Genomic DNA, 14,650 nt, shown 5'->3' with positions numbered 1-14,650 from the left:
AGACTTGCTCATTTTGTCCAACTTCACTTGCGAGTAATTTGGTGCCTGTCATAAAATGTTGAATAAATGAGAACCTTCTACCATATCCAGACGGTCGGCCATTTGTAGTAAAGAAAGGATATCAAAACAAATTACTGCTTTCGTCGATATAAAATCAGAAAAGAACGTTGGTGTGCCTTCATTGTTTTTGACAATTACGATTGGAGACACCCAATCGCTCTTTGAAATTTGTATGACCATGTCCTTTAACGTTTGCTGTATTTCAGCACTGGCAATTTCACATGTTCTTCGGGGAAACTAGCGCACTTCGAGGGGGAAGGGCTCCTGAAGCGATACCTGATTCCAATTAAAAAAAAAAGGGGTGGGAAATAACAGGTTCTTTTTCACTGTCTTGTTATTGTATGGTAATGGCTGATTGGGTCGAACAATAGTAATTCAGCACCACAAAGATGCAGACGACGAAGGCTTAGTAAAGCAACCAGCTTCTCTCAAATACAAATGATATCTTATCAAGCGAAATATGGCCCGGCATGGTCTAGCGGGTAAGGCGTGCGACTCGTAATCCGAGGGGCGCGGGTTCGCGCCCGCGTCGCGCTAAACATGCTCGCCCTCCCAGCCGTGGGGGTGTATAATGTGACGGTCAATCCCACTATTCGTTGGTAAAAGAGTAGCCCAAGAGTTGGCGGTGGGTGGTGATGACTATCTGCCTTCCTCTAGTCTTACACTGCTAAATTAGGGACGGCTACCACAGATAGCCCTTGAGTAGCTTTGTGCGAAATTCCAAAACAAACAAACAAACAAATCAAGCGAAATTAAAGCAACTGACCAGACACATAGTTTGACAAAATTTTGTTTATTTACATAGACAATCACAACTATATTTGCAAGTTAGAAAGATTTCTGTACCATCCGAGAATTTGATTAAGACTGAAAAAATTAATAGCTAAATATTTATTCCAATAGATCCAAGCTTCCTGGTGTGTATTGTTACGCATATCATCTGGCCACATTTATTAATCTAAAAACAGAAAGCACTGGTATGTTTCAAGTAACACTTTTCTTCTCTCCTATAACTACAAGTAGAAAAAAGACGTAGTATGTTTTAAGTCCCGACCATTCATAATCTGAAGCTTTATATTCAACGAAACAAATAAAACCAAACAGAAAACCTATGATTTGGTTAAGTACCCATGGTGTCTTAAACATATACCAGACAAACATACTACACGGCAAAACAAGTAGACAGGACGGACAAGTAGCAACCTTTAAAATAGCCTAATTTAAAATAAAATACCATTAACAAACACCAGACAGTACCCCTTACTAAAGATGATGAACATACAGAATACGATATATATCAATAATACCTTTAACATAGTTCTCTAAATTTAAATTTGGTAATAAGCCATTTGACATCGAAGTGTACATACATACTTAAAAGGGTAGACTGGTCGTAGGTGAAATTAGCCATGTACATAAGTTTGTGAACACAATTGCAGGGGTTGAGGACATTGTGCTGAAACTACCAGAACTGTCACTATGTTGTTACAGTTCATGTAACTACGTTTAGTCATATTTTATCTGACAATTGTCGTTTCCATTACATTTTTTTAAATGTAAGACTGTCACGTCCAAAGCGTACCACTTCCATCTTCTTACGTTCCACACTCCATCTCAGGACACTGGTTTCCCAGTGACTATTTTAACCACCTAATCGTACATAAGTTCACAAACTCTTCATCTGGCGATCTGATTGGCATTCTTCCTGTGGAAATGTTCGTGGATTCTCATCTATTACAACATAATAAACGTTACTTACCAAGACTGGTATGTAACTTATTGCAGGTCTCTTTTATATATATATATATATATATAGGTATTCCTGGTGCCAGTTCATCCTTTGTTTTCCAACGTCTAGAACAGTCTAAATCCTTGATTGGAACACATTTTCATCACCTGAATGTATGTAAGTTTCGCATTTCTAAAAAGTGAACAGCCTTCTGTGACATTATACTACATACTAACTACAAACAGTGTCAAAAAATGCAGTTCTGATACCATTTTGGTTGTTCCAAACTTGCTGGTGTGCATATTCAAAACTGTTTCAATATAAGGTACTCAACACTTTATAAATACTTATTCAAAAATGGTCAATTCTCTAAAACGCACTATGCGATATTACAATTCGTATAAACAAAGAAACAGAGAAAGCAAGAGTCTTCAGGTATTTTTAGATGTGATCTGCATTTCTCATTAGTACAATTCTAAATGTGTCTTAAATATAACACCTTCTGAAAGAAAATCTATAACTACAGGAAATGAGTATATCTTGTACATGTATAACAAACAAAGGAATAAGACAACACAGACTAAATTCACTTATTTGCATACTATACAATAACACTGTAAAACCGAAATTATTTCACATTTGTATAACTTGTGTTAATTTCTCTAGACTAAAAGAGAAATTTCACCTAACACAGAGGTACAAGTCCCTAATAGTTTAGCATGGTTGAAACTTATATTTACATGTTATATACTGAAAATGGTGTCTGTTTTTATCAATGTATGCGGTCTTTCTGCAAGTATATGTATACCTATAAATTTATAGGTAATTACAGCTAACTAACTGTAAAGTCCAGGGTTATTTATGACAGTTGCTATGTATATAATAGTCAATGGCAGTCGGTAAATACAAATATAGTTTGAGTCTCAATTTTCCTTTCCGTCGAAATGTTTAATTTCGTATATTAGAACAAAAATAGCGCTATTTCGAAGGTTTATCCATTGAGTAAGATAGAAAATTAAACTAGAAGCATTAGTGTTAGCAGCTTCTGAAGGATGGTGTTACGTAACAAAAAAGGGATGCCTGATATTTGATATTTGTCAATTATTACTACCAATACTTAAATTGACCACGAATCACTAAATTGGGCTGATCAGATTCAAACATCTGAATGGTATCAGGTTGTACGAAAAATAATGGAGGATTGTAACTTTTAACTTTAATAGGAAATAAAAAAAACAACTCAGAAGCAAATTTATTAATTAAAATAGAAACCTAGTAAATCTACAGACGTTTCCAAACGAGAAACAAGATAAAACTCTGAAGTCCTAGATCTAAAAAATTCTTTAAAGCCATTCTCTGCCACTGCTCTTTTGTTGAATCTTTTATCCTATTAAAAACTTTCCAACTACTTGAAGGAGTGGTAGTCGGTGGGCGACAGTTCTGGAAAGTAAGGAGGATGAGGCAATGTTTCATATCCCAATTCGTTGAATTTCTGGAGCGTCCTTTCAGCAACGTGTGACCAAGCATTATCATGAAGCAAGATTGGTTTTCCTCGATTGACTAATGTTGGCATTATTTTTACGTGTCTTTCTATGCATTACTTCCAATTATTAACAATAAACCTCTGCAGTGATAATTTCTCTTTGGTTAAACAAGCTGTAATGGATAATACTAGCCGCAGACCACCATACAGCGACCATAATCTTCTGTTGGTGCAACTTTGACTTTGGGAAGTGTTTTGGAGCCTCGTCACGGTTGAGCCATTGTACAGATCGCTTTCTGTTGTGGAAAGATCCACTTTTCGTCGCACGTGACAAATCGATCAAGAAATGGGTCATTTCTGTTGCGCAATAGCAGCATAGAGCACAGTTCAAAACAGCAATTTTTCTTATTTTCGATTAGTTCGTGTGGAACCCACATGTAGAGTTCCCCCACTTTTTCAATTTATTCGAGATGGTCCGAAATTATGAAAATGTCAATACCTAATTCTTGTGCCATTTTTCGAACAGTATAGTGCGGTTTTTTTTCCACTGATGCTGTCAATTCATCGTTTTCAACAGCAGAAGAACGTTCTCCACCTTCCTTATTGTCAAGACTCACATTTCCATTATGAAACTTTTGGAACTAATGCTATACTGTACTTTCGGAAATGGTTCTTTCGCGCCATGCTTAGTTGGAATTGTTTGTGATGTATTATGACCAAGTTTGAATTCGTGCAAAAAATGATGTGCAACTTTTTTTCTATCATTAGTTGTAATGGTCTGAAATATTAGAAATAAAGTTTTAGAAAAGAATAAAAGAATTAACAAATAGATGAAAACTCTAGTTTTTCAATAGCGTATTTGAAGTCGTAAAAAAGACAGGTTTATTATCCATATAAATAACTAAAATTTTAATGTAAAACTCCGCCATTATTTTTCGAACAACCTAATAGTACTAGTTCAAGGGTTAAATTTGTTCAGTATACAACACATAAATTGAGTAACACATCAATCAATTATAAACTATCAATTTGTCCAATTTTAGACAATGTGAATTGAATAGTCATTGCAACTGTAGTGACAATGAACTCTACTAGCAATGATTATTGTGTTTTTAGGTGTACGTAAAACGAAAATGTTAGGAATTTTGAAAGGCTCAACAGAAGAACCCAGAGTTGAACGCTAATTGCTATGTAGCAAGATGAAACACAAAATCTGACCTCTGTATGTTAGTGATTGCAGTACAAGAAGACATAGCATGTAGTACGGCACATTTTTAAATAGTTATAATGGTGTGCTATTATAAAAAAAAACAACATGAATGGTCTTGTTTTGACCTTAGAATGCTCAATCTAACAAATAAGAACTGCAGTATACACAAGAAACATCTAATTATGTTTCATACGACGCAAAATAAACCTGAATGTTATTGAGGGAACCTCTTTTGATTGGTTAGACCGTAAATAAATCAGATATTGAAGAAATGAATAAGTTAAAGTACAACGTAAACACTATTTAGCATGGTAATAAAACGTATGAAGATACAGTTATTTGGAGAGATGATTTTCCAAAAAATCAGCCATTAGATCAATACTGACATCCGATCTGGTAGGGATTGAAATAGATCAGTACTTAACAAAAAGGGTTATAACTATTACCTTTCTAACTCTTTAACGTACATTCATTATGGAATTTCTGCAGGATATGTTGAACAAACTAGGCAGTTACGAGAGATGTATGGTAGCATAATAGCTATGCGATCAACAACTCATAAAATGTGGAAGGAAACATTTATCTTCTGAGCTACTTACAATGTAGTGGCGTGATGTATATCTGCAGTAAAGACTACAGAACTACTTAGTGACGTGTGATCTTATTTCTATCATACAAATTGCATGGGACTAACTAGATTTCTGTATGTAAGTCCTCTGCAGTTATAAGATGAATCCCTAGAACATTGTTGGTTGCAAGAAGTTCTGGTGAAGCAAGAGACTAGATGTATTTTGTATTCAATGTTTTTCAACCTGTAGATTTTATTTTGTGTAGTAATAACACTGTGCTGTAGTAGCGTGTGAAACGATATAGACCAGAATGAACCAAAGCTTGAGTGTTTCCTGTTGTGATAGATTTGGTCTGAATCATTTTGTTTGTTTATTGAATCTTTCACAAAGCTACTCGGAGGTTATTTGCACCAGCCATCATTAAGTTATAAGTGACAGATTAGAAAGAAGGTAGCTAGTAAACACTGATCTTGGGCTGCTCTTTTATCAACGGAAAGTGGGATTGGCCGCCACCTTATAACGTTCCCACGGCTGTAACTGGAAATGTGTTTGGTGGCAGGAAATGAATTCGCGAACATTCTAACTACCAGGCTTAACCAGACCCAGGTTCGAGTAGTGGGTTCGTCGAATCACAGATGGCGACACCATCACACAAAGCATCTTTTCCGTGGTTTCTAACATTTTTGCAGCTGGACAAGAACACCCACAGCTAACTATTGGTAAGTTTGTAGGATTTGATCGTCATTATCAAAACACACATAAAACAAAAATCAAACTAACTTCCACTACTACAATATCCTCAATCTAATACTTTTAGAACATGCTATGTTCTCTTCGAAAAATAAACTCAAAACTATTACATTGCTGTTCAGAGCTTTAAGTCTGTAGAAAACATTGAAAATGCCTGATGAAGTGCAAATGACTCATTTCGAGTTTTTTAATGCATTACAATTATTATACTGTGTTACTGGAATGCTACAACGAGAGTTGGAAAGTCACTGAATCCTCGCTATCTCAGAGAAATTGGATTTATTATATTATTGTTGTACTTCGTGGAATGGCTATTTAAGAGGGATGGAATTTCAATATCAGAAGTTTGAAAGAGATTTGTTTGTTTGTTTACAATTAAGCATAAAACTACACAATGGACTATTTGCGCTCTACCCATCAGGGGTATCGAAACATGTCACTTTGCCAATGGGGGCTCTGAAACAGAAGATAAAAAAAATCAACTTGAAATTAATTGTTTGTTTGTTTTTATTTCGCACAAAGCTACTCGAGGGCTATCTGCGCTAGCCGTTCCTAATTTAGCAGTGTAAGACTAGAAAGAAGGCAGCTAGTCATCACCACCCACCACCAACTCTTGGGCTACTCTTTTACCAACGAATAGTGGGATTGACCGTCACATTATAACGCTCCCACACGGCCGAAAGGGCGAGCATGTTTGGGGATGCGAACCCGCGACGCTCAGATTACGAGTCGCACGCCGTAACACGCTTGGCCATGCCGGGCCTCACTTGAAATTAAATCCATATGAATAAAACTGTACAGAAAATACATAAATCATCATTTGAGAAGCAGTTTTGGAATTCCTCATCAGTTTTGAGAGAGCTAAAATACAACTTTTTATTTATTTTTTATTTAAAAAGAGATTCGGAATGGAAATAAACGGCAGTATATAATAAGATATCAATCACACTATATCTAGTCCCGACAGGGCCTTTATCCCCGTAAGAGGGTCTTTATCTCAGTATATAATAAAACTGATATTATTAAGATAAAGGTTGAAAAGTGTCATTTTATTAGTTTTTTATGTAATTACACGCAAGAATTAGAGAAGGAATATTTTAGCATCGCTAGATTATTTATTTTAAGACCAAACTGTTTATTATTACTAGCTACGTCTCCTTGAATCAACCTACTCATAATTTACAAGAACTAATGAACCAGTAAAATAATTTTCTTCACTCTGGAGCAGGCCCGGCATGGCCAGGTGGTGAAGGCACTCGACTCGTATTCTGAGGGTCGCGAGTTCGAATCCCCGTCACATCACACATGCTCGCCCTTACAGCCGTGGAGGCGTTATAATGTGACGGATCAATCCCACTATTCGTTGATAAAAGAGTAGCCCAAGAGTTAGCAGTGGGTGATGATGACTAGTTGCCTTCCCTCTAGTCTTATACTGATAAATCAGAGACGGCTAGCGCAGATAGCCCTCGTGTAGCTTTGCGCAAAATTCAAAACAAACCAAACCAAATTATTCTGGAGCGTTTCAACTGACCACAGCGTCAGAAACTGAAATAATAATTACAAGAATTTCTGAAATGAAAGTAAAGAAACGTGTAATACTTTTTACAGTTTAAAAGTTTGGCTGTTTTGTAAAACGAAATGTACGAATCATTCAAAGCACAAGCATAAATAAGTGAGAGAGGAAATGTAATAGATTTAAAATATTTATCCTCTCATGTTTGGGAGCTTAAAGTATACTATATATTTCGAAAATATATGTTACCTCTACTTAAAATATCTTTACTACATAATTATTCTAACGAGAAAAATTACTCACGTAATACATTTTATAATTACATATGTTTCAGTTGTAACTGGTTATAATTACGAAGTACTCAGCAACTTATATGCGTTATTTTAAGATAATGTTGAAATATGAATAGTGAGACTCAATGGTTTGTGCAAAATGCCTAAAGTATGAATATGTTTGAATTAGTTTGTTTGTTCTGTTTTTGAATTTCGCGCAAAGCTACACGAGGGCTATCTGCGCTAGCCGTCCTTAATTTAGTAGTGTAAGGCTAGAGGGAAGGCAGCTAGCCATCATTGCCCACCGACAACTCTTTGGCTACTCTTTTACCAACGAATAGTGGGATTGACCGTCATATTATAACGCCTCCACGGCTGAAAAGGCGAGCATGTTTGGTGTGACGGGTATTGTAACCCACTACGCTGGGATTACGAGTCGAGTGTCTAATATGTTTGGAAGCGTCCATTGTAGATAGGGCTTATTTCAAAAACAAAACTATGTTTCCCAACAGTTGCAATACACATTCAGCCTAGTCTGGATTAAATATATTTTTGATTTATTTTACGGATCAAAAATATATATTTTGTTCAGTTATACTTCATTTAAAATAAATAGTAAATGTAGCCAAAATACAGTATTATATTTGACAAAAAATAAATGAAGGCGTAATAACAGTGATTCAAAAATAAACAAATATATGTTATTTTTTATTTTAATCTCATATATCCTCCTGGTGCTTCAAAATATAAATACGTGAAATGTTGGTATGATATCTGAAGTTGTTAAATGTTAAAAAATTATTCTGTGTTAGTCGAGGGTTATTATAATATTTTATAACGCCACAGACATATATCATTACACGTACATACACAAAAAAGGCCAAAGTATTTCATCAAGAAAACCGAGTGAGCTCATTAATTCACCAGAGAAAAGTCCCATATCAACTAAAATATAAAATTTTACTTGCAGATAGAAGAGCTAAAACCAGGAATGAGATTCTATTATAAATTTGTTTAAAGTTCATATTTATGATCTTGAGCGGGATGAAATTATCTTGCACATTAATCGTCGACATCACAAAAACTAACATTTGTGTTTGGATTAAAAACATTGTTTTCAAATGTACTGAAGCCACAGCGTTAAGAAACGCCCAATAAATAAAATATAAAGATTTCAAGGAAACTACAATCACAAGTCAACTTTAAAGTGTGACATCCTAAAAATCGTATCATATGACGTTTATCATAATTAAAATTAAATATGGAACTCAATGATGTAAAATGCATAATTTTCTAACATGTTTATAATAAAAACTAAATAATAAACCCAAATTTTACTTCATTTATTTCATATTTTGTTTCTCACTAATAAGTGTAAATAATAATAATACTAAAATCCAACTACAACTATGGAAAAGACGAACTTACGGTAAAAAATACTTATTAATTTATACAATATATGATGCCCCCCGCTGGTACAACGGTATGTCTACGGATTTACAACGCTAAAATCAGGAGTTCGATTCCCCTTGGTAGGCTCAGCAGACAGCCCGATGTGGCTTTGCCATAAGAAAAACACAATACATGATTTTTATATGCAAAAACGGCTCGTTTGGGTTGAGAAAATATTTTACATAGAAAAATATTTTCTCAACCCAAACGAGCCGTTTTTGCATATAAATTTCTCAACAAGTGGGTTTCTCGACATCACTGACAATACATGATTTTTTTATTTGAGTTAATACCTTGTTTACAATTTCATCAATATTTATCTAAGTTAAAGTTTTTTATTTTTTTTTTTACTTTATCCTCCTTGTTTATTCACTTTGTTATAAGGTATTTGTACTTGATAAAGCTTCAGTCTAAGTCATAGCACAGTGGTGCACAAACTTTTTGCGTCAGGAGCCACAAACAGACTTCTCCTAACCGTTGGGGGCCACAAAAGAGTGAAGATTAAAATCGTTCCACAGTTGTTTCAAGACTGCTTCCAGATGATCATCAGTCAGCTGATTGCGAATGTTGTTTTTGTTCAGTTTCATATGCGAGAAAGCCTGTTCGCAGCAGTACGTGCTGCCAAACATGCTGGTGTGGACAAGTGCGTTCTCTTTCAGATTAGCAAATGTATCAGGCAACGTTTTGTAGAAGTCAAGCGAACTGTTTTCTCGGCAAATAGCACGCAGTTCATCAGATGCCTGGATATCAGTAAGTTCGAGCTGATATTCCGCTGATAAGTACTGCCGGAACAACTGCAACTTTGTCCTGAAACCTGAGACGTGATTTGCAGGCTAACAGACAAGCTGATTTTTGCCTTGCAACTTCAAATTCAGATCATTCAAGTGTTGTGTCCTGTCGACCAGAAAGGTCAAATCAGCTTGTAATGATGGATCAATCATGGAAATCACTTCTGTGTCTTTGTTCTTGCTTCTGAGGAATTCTATCATCTCATCAATCAACTCCCAGAATCTTCTGAGCATCTTCCCTCGACTCAGCCAGCGTACTTCACAGTGATACACAAGGTCACCATAGTCTGAATCAATTTCTTCAAGAAGACTTCGAAACTGACTGTGATTGAGCTCTCGTGATTTGATGAAATTAATGGTTTTCGTCAGTAATGCCATCAGTGCCTGAAAACCAAGTTCTTTACTGCACAGGTCTGTTGGTGAATAATACAGTGCAACTTCACCAACTGTCTGTTCTGCTTTCCTCCATGCTTCATCAACAGTGCTACCAGCCCGCTACTTTCTCCGGTCATGGCGAGCGCTCCATCAGTTGTCACACTTACCAGTTTCATGAAATCCAATAAAACACTACTACACAGTCGTACTTTCTCCTCGAATATAGCAGACCCAGTTGTCTGACCCTTCATGGAACCCATGTCGATTAGTTCCTCTGTGATATCAAATGATGACGACACACCACGAACAAAAACTACTAGCTGTGCTGCTGAACTGATGTCAGTCGACTCGTCTGCTGCCAAAGAGAAGCAGACAAAGTTGGCTGCTTTATTTGTAAGCTGCCTTGTCACGTCTGCTGAGAGGTGTGAAAGTCTTCGTTGAACTGTCATACGATTCAAAGCCACCGTCTGTAGCTTGCGAACTGCTTCCGGACACAACTTTTTCAATGCAGTAATCATGCATTGCTTGACAAAATCACCATCAGTGAACGGTCGGCCAGATTTCGCTATCATCAACGAACTCTAAGCGCGCGAACTGTCTATGTTCGATTTTCCCGTTGGACATCGGGAGCCACTCGGCGACTCGTTGCGGGCCGGACTTTGTGCACCACTGTTATAGCATATACACAAATATTTTAGGTTTATCTTTAACTTTTAAAACTTTACATTCGAAAAGTCGAAATAAATAAGTAAGGTTAACTAATAATTTTAGTTTATTGATTCAGTGAACTCCAAAAAAAATTAGTAAACTACAGCAACATGTAAAAAAATAATACTAAAATTAAAATTAAAGGGCCTTCTACTCACTGAAAAATCTTCCATTTTGTATTACGTGCGCTATCTAGATAACGAACTTAATGTTTATTCTAATAATGACTTTAAATGACTGTACAAAAAAGCATAAAAAGAAGTAACTGTTTTCAACAAGATTTCACCTTGACAATAAAAGCATGTAGCTCATAACTAATTGAACATAAAAATTACTTTTCAGGCAGGGGCGCAGCCAAGGGGGAGTTGGGGTTAACCCCCCAGGGACCCAAACCTTTTAGACAAGTTCAGTTGCCACCTGTGAAATTTCATAAAGATCCGTGATTGCATGACAGATAATTTCACACACAACAAATGGTCAAATACAAATTTCTGATTGAACATTCTTTTAATACAGCAAGTTTTGTCATAACTAGAGAAATACAATCGAATATCTATGAAAGGCTCAAACGCCTGTTCATTCTTGCCAGAACATCTACAACACAGTTTGGTTCAACTTTTATATCACGGTAAATGTATAATGAGGCCAGGCCATTCAATCGATCTTCAGTGGTGGTATTTCTCAAATACGTTTTGAGTCTTCTGATTGTTGAAAATGAATGCTCCACTGAGCTCGTTGACATAGACAATGTGGCAAATACTTTCAATAGTCTAAAAATGACTGGGAACATTTCTGCATTGCACATTGCATATGCATCTCTGACATGTTTTGGTCTGTTGTTCGCAAGTGATTTGTACCAAACCCTAAGTTCACCTACTGCAGCTAGTGAAGTGCTGTCAATGTCAAAGGATGATACAGTAATTCAAACTTAACCAATCAAGTATTTGTAGTGGCATGAAATATTTTTTGTAACATAATCACAGCATACATTTTAGCAGGCACATAATACATGTCTGTAGGTTTAAAGTGATATCATGATATAATTAAAACTTATACTTTATGCAATAATTTACATCGTCAATAAAACGTTTATTACACAGTAATCAGTAATTAAAACGTTCACTAGTCTGTGACAAAATAATTTTCACACGTTACTTTATCTCAAGTTTTACAATTGCGGAGTCTTAAAGAAGGACATTTAATTTCCATGTCATTATTAAGCCCAGCAAAGACAACATGATAATTAAAACTTATTCATTCAAGTAATTAAAGTTTTTAAGTACTAAATTATTACACTTCCTGCCATAGAAGGACCATAACGCACACAATACATGTTTGTAGGCTTAAACGCCCTAAAAAACAATATCATACAAACATTAAAACTTGTATTTTATCATATTTTACATCATCAGTAAGACGTTCATTATGCAATAAAGCTTTTGTTAATTTGTATCAAAATAATTTACACATTTTACAAAGGCGTACTTTCACATATGTTTTATTACTATCGTAGGATTTAAAACTAAAACGATATCCTCACCATCTAGGTTTTATTACGTTAAAAGTCATTATTTGTAATTAAAATAATAAATGATTGACTTACTGTATTAGTCAATCTTCTAGCTAACCACCGATCGTCTCCAAACGCACGTGAAATTTGTGAAAATATGGAATGCATTTTAAACTGTTCATAGTTTCTTTCAAACAATGTTCTGTAAGGCACTTTATGTTTCACAACTCATATATAACCAATAATCACCCTACAGCTCTATATGATAAATACTGATTACTAATGTTTTAAAATACCACAACTCTGAGACTGTCAATATCGAAACACACATAATTTTTGTATGTTGTTTCTATTATAAGTTTATAAAACTAACGAACTTGTATCTAATGTCAAATTAAAATACTATATAGACAGTTATTTTTGATAACACCTGATCAAATGTAAAGTATTTTCCTTGAAGATACTGACGTCACCAACACACTAACTAATTATGATGGCAGTTATCGGTGACAACACCTGATCAAATGTAAAGTATTTTCCTTGAAGATACTGCCATCACCAACACACACACTGATTATGAGACAATTATTTAAAACACTAAAACTTTTAAACTGTAGAACTTTAACACGCCCAAGACATTACTAACAAATCAAATCATACTATTTGAAAAGATCACCCTTCCCCCTCCCCTGAGGCAGCCAATCAGCATCCTTTGGGCACGATAGTGCAAACCTGATTAGTGTTATAAATCAGTGTGAAGCTAAAAACAAAATAGGTATTGATAATTACTGTCAAATAATCACGTAGTGCCTTCAAACCGCAGCAAGTAAAGTAATACCAAAACAACAATACGAAACTATAAATAATACATGGAAACCACACAAACAACTAATAACACTAATCAAGCACAGACATCATTTAAGAAGACAATACGTGGAGACAAGAGACAGAGAATTAAAAACACAAATAAACAAAATAAGAAACCAAATCAGAGCAGACGTTAAATTATTAAAACAAGAAAAATGGGACGATTTCTGCTCCCAACTTAATGAAAAAAATAGACCCGAAATAATTTTGAACACACCTGAAAATACTCACTAATGGAAACACAATAACAAGAAAATACCCACCACTAGAACATAATAATACCACAGCACATACAAATAAAGAAGAAGCCCGAACATTCAAACAACAACTTCAAAACACACAACGACACAGAGACAGGAACGTATACTTTTATAACAAAGCAAACAACTTCATAACGAATAACAGTTAACTAGTTGAACCACTTTTCCCAGTCATCTTAAATAACTATCAAATCAACAACATAAACGAATACACAAACACAATTTCCGCACAAGAACTCATAGCACCAATAACTAACATAAAAAATAAATCTCAAAGAGAAGATGGTATACAAGCCATCCTTCTTAAAAAAAGGCACTCCGAAATTATTTGATTGTTTGTTTGTTTTGAATTTCGCGCAAAGCTACTCGAGTGCTATCTGCGCTAGCCGTGCCTAATTTAGCAGTGTAAGACTAGAGAGAAGGCAACTGGTCATCACCACCCACCGCCAACTCTTGGACTATTCTTTTACCAACGAATAATGGGATTGACCGTAACATTATAGCGCCCCCACGGCTGAAAGGGCAAGCATGTTTGGTGCGACCGGGATTCGAACCAACAACCCTCGGATTACGAAAAATTATTTGAACATCTCACAGCAATTTTTAATTTATCATTATACTCTGATTATATCCCGATTTCTTGGAAGCATGCAAATATATTAATGTTCCATAAAGAAGGAAAGCCAGCTACTAAACCAAATAGCTACCAACCAATCAGCCTGATCAGCTGTGTATAATCAATAATAGACGCTCCAAATTCCTGGAGATAACATCAAAATTACCAGAAGAACAAAATGGTTTCAGAACATTTAGAAAAACTGTCGACAATTTATTCAGATTAACCGAAGCAATCATTGATAGTTTTAATAAAAGAGAACGTGTTTCTCGATATTGAGAAGGCATTTCATACTGTATGGCATAACGGTCTCCGGTTCTGAATGCAAGAAATGGGATTACTGCAGGGAACTATTCGCTGGCTATCAAACATTCTGGAAAACAGAATATGTAGAGTTAACGTTGAAGGGACCTTCTCAGAGTGTTTTACTCCAGAAGCTGGTGTCCCTCAAAGAGTGATGATTAGCCCTATTCTATTCATCATGTACA

Source organism: Tachypleus tridentatus, chromosome 3 (genome assembly GCF_004210375.1).
Source record: "Tachypleus tridentatus isolate NWPU-2018 chromosome 3, ASM421037v1, whole genome shotgun sequence".
Taxonomy (NCBI): Eukaryota; Metazoa; Arthropoda; class Merostomata; order Xiphosura; family Limulidae; genus Tachypleus; species Tachypleus tridentatus.
Note: the sequence above shows the minus strand (reverse complement) of the source record.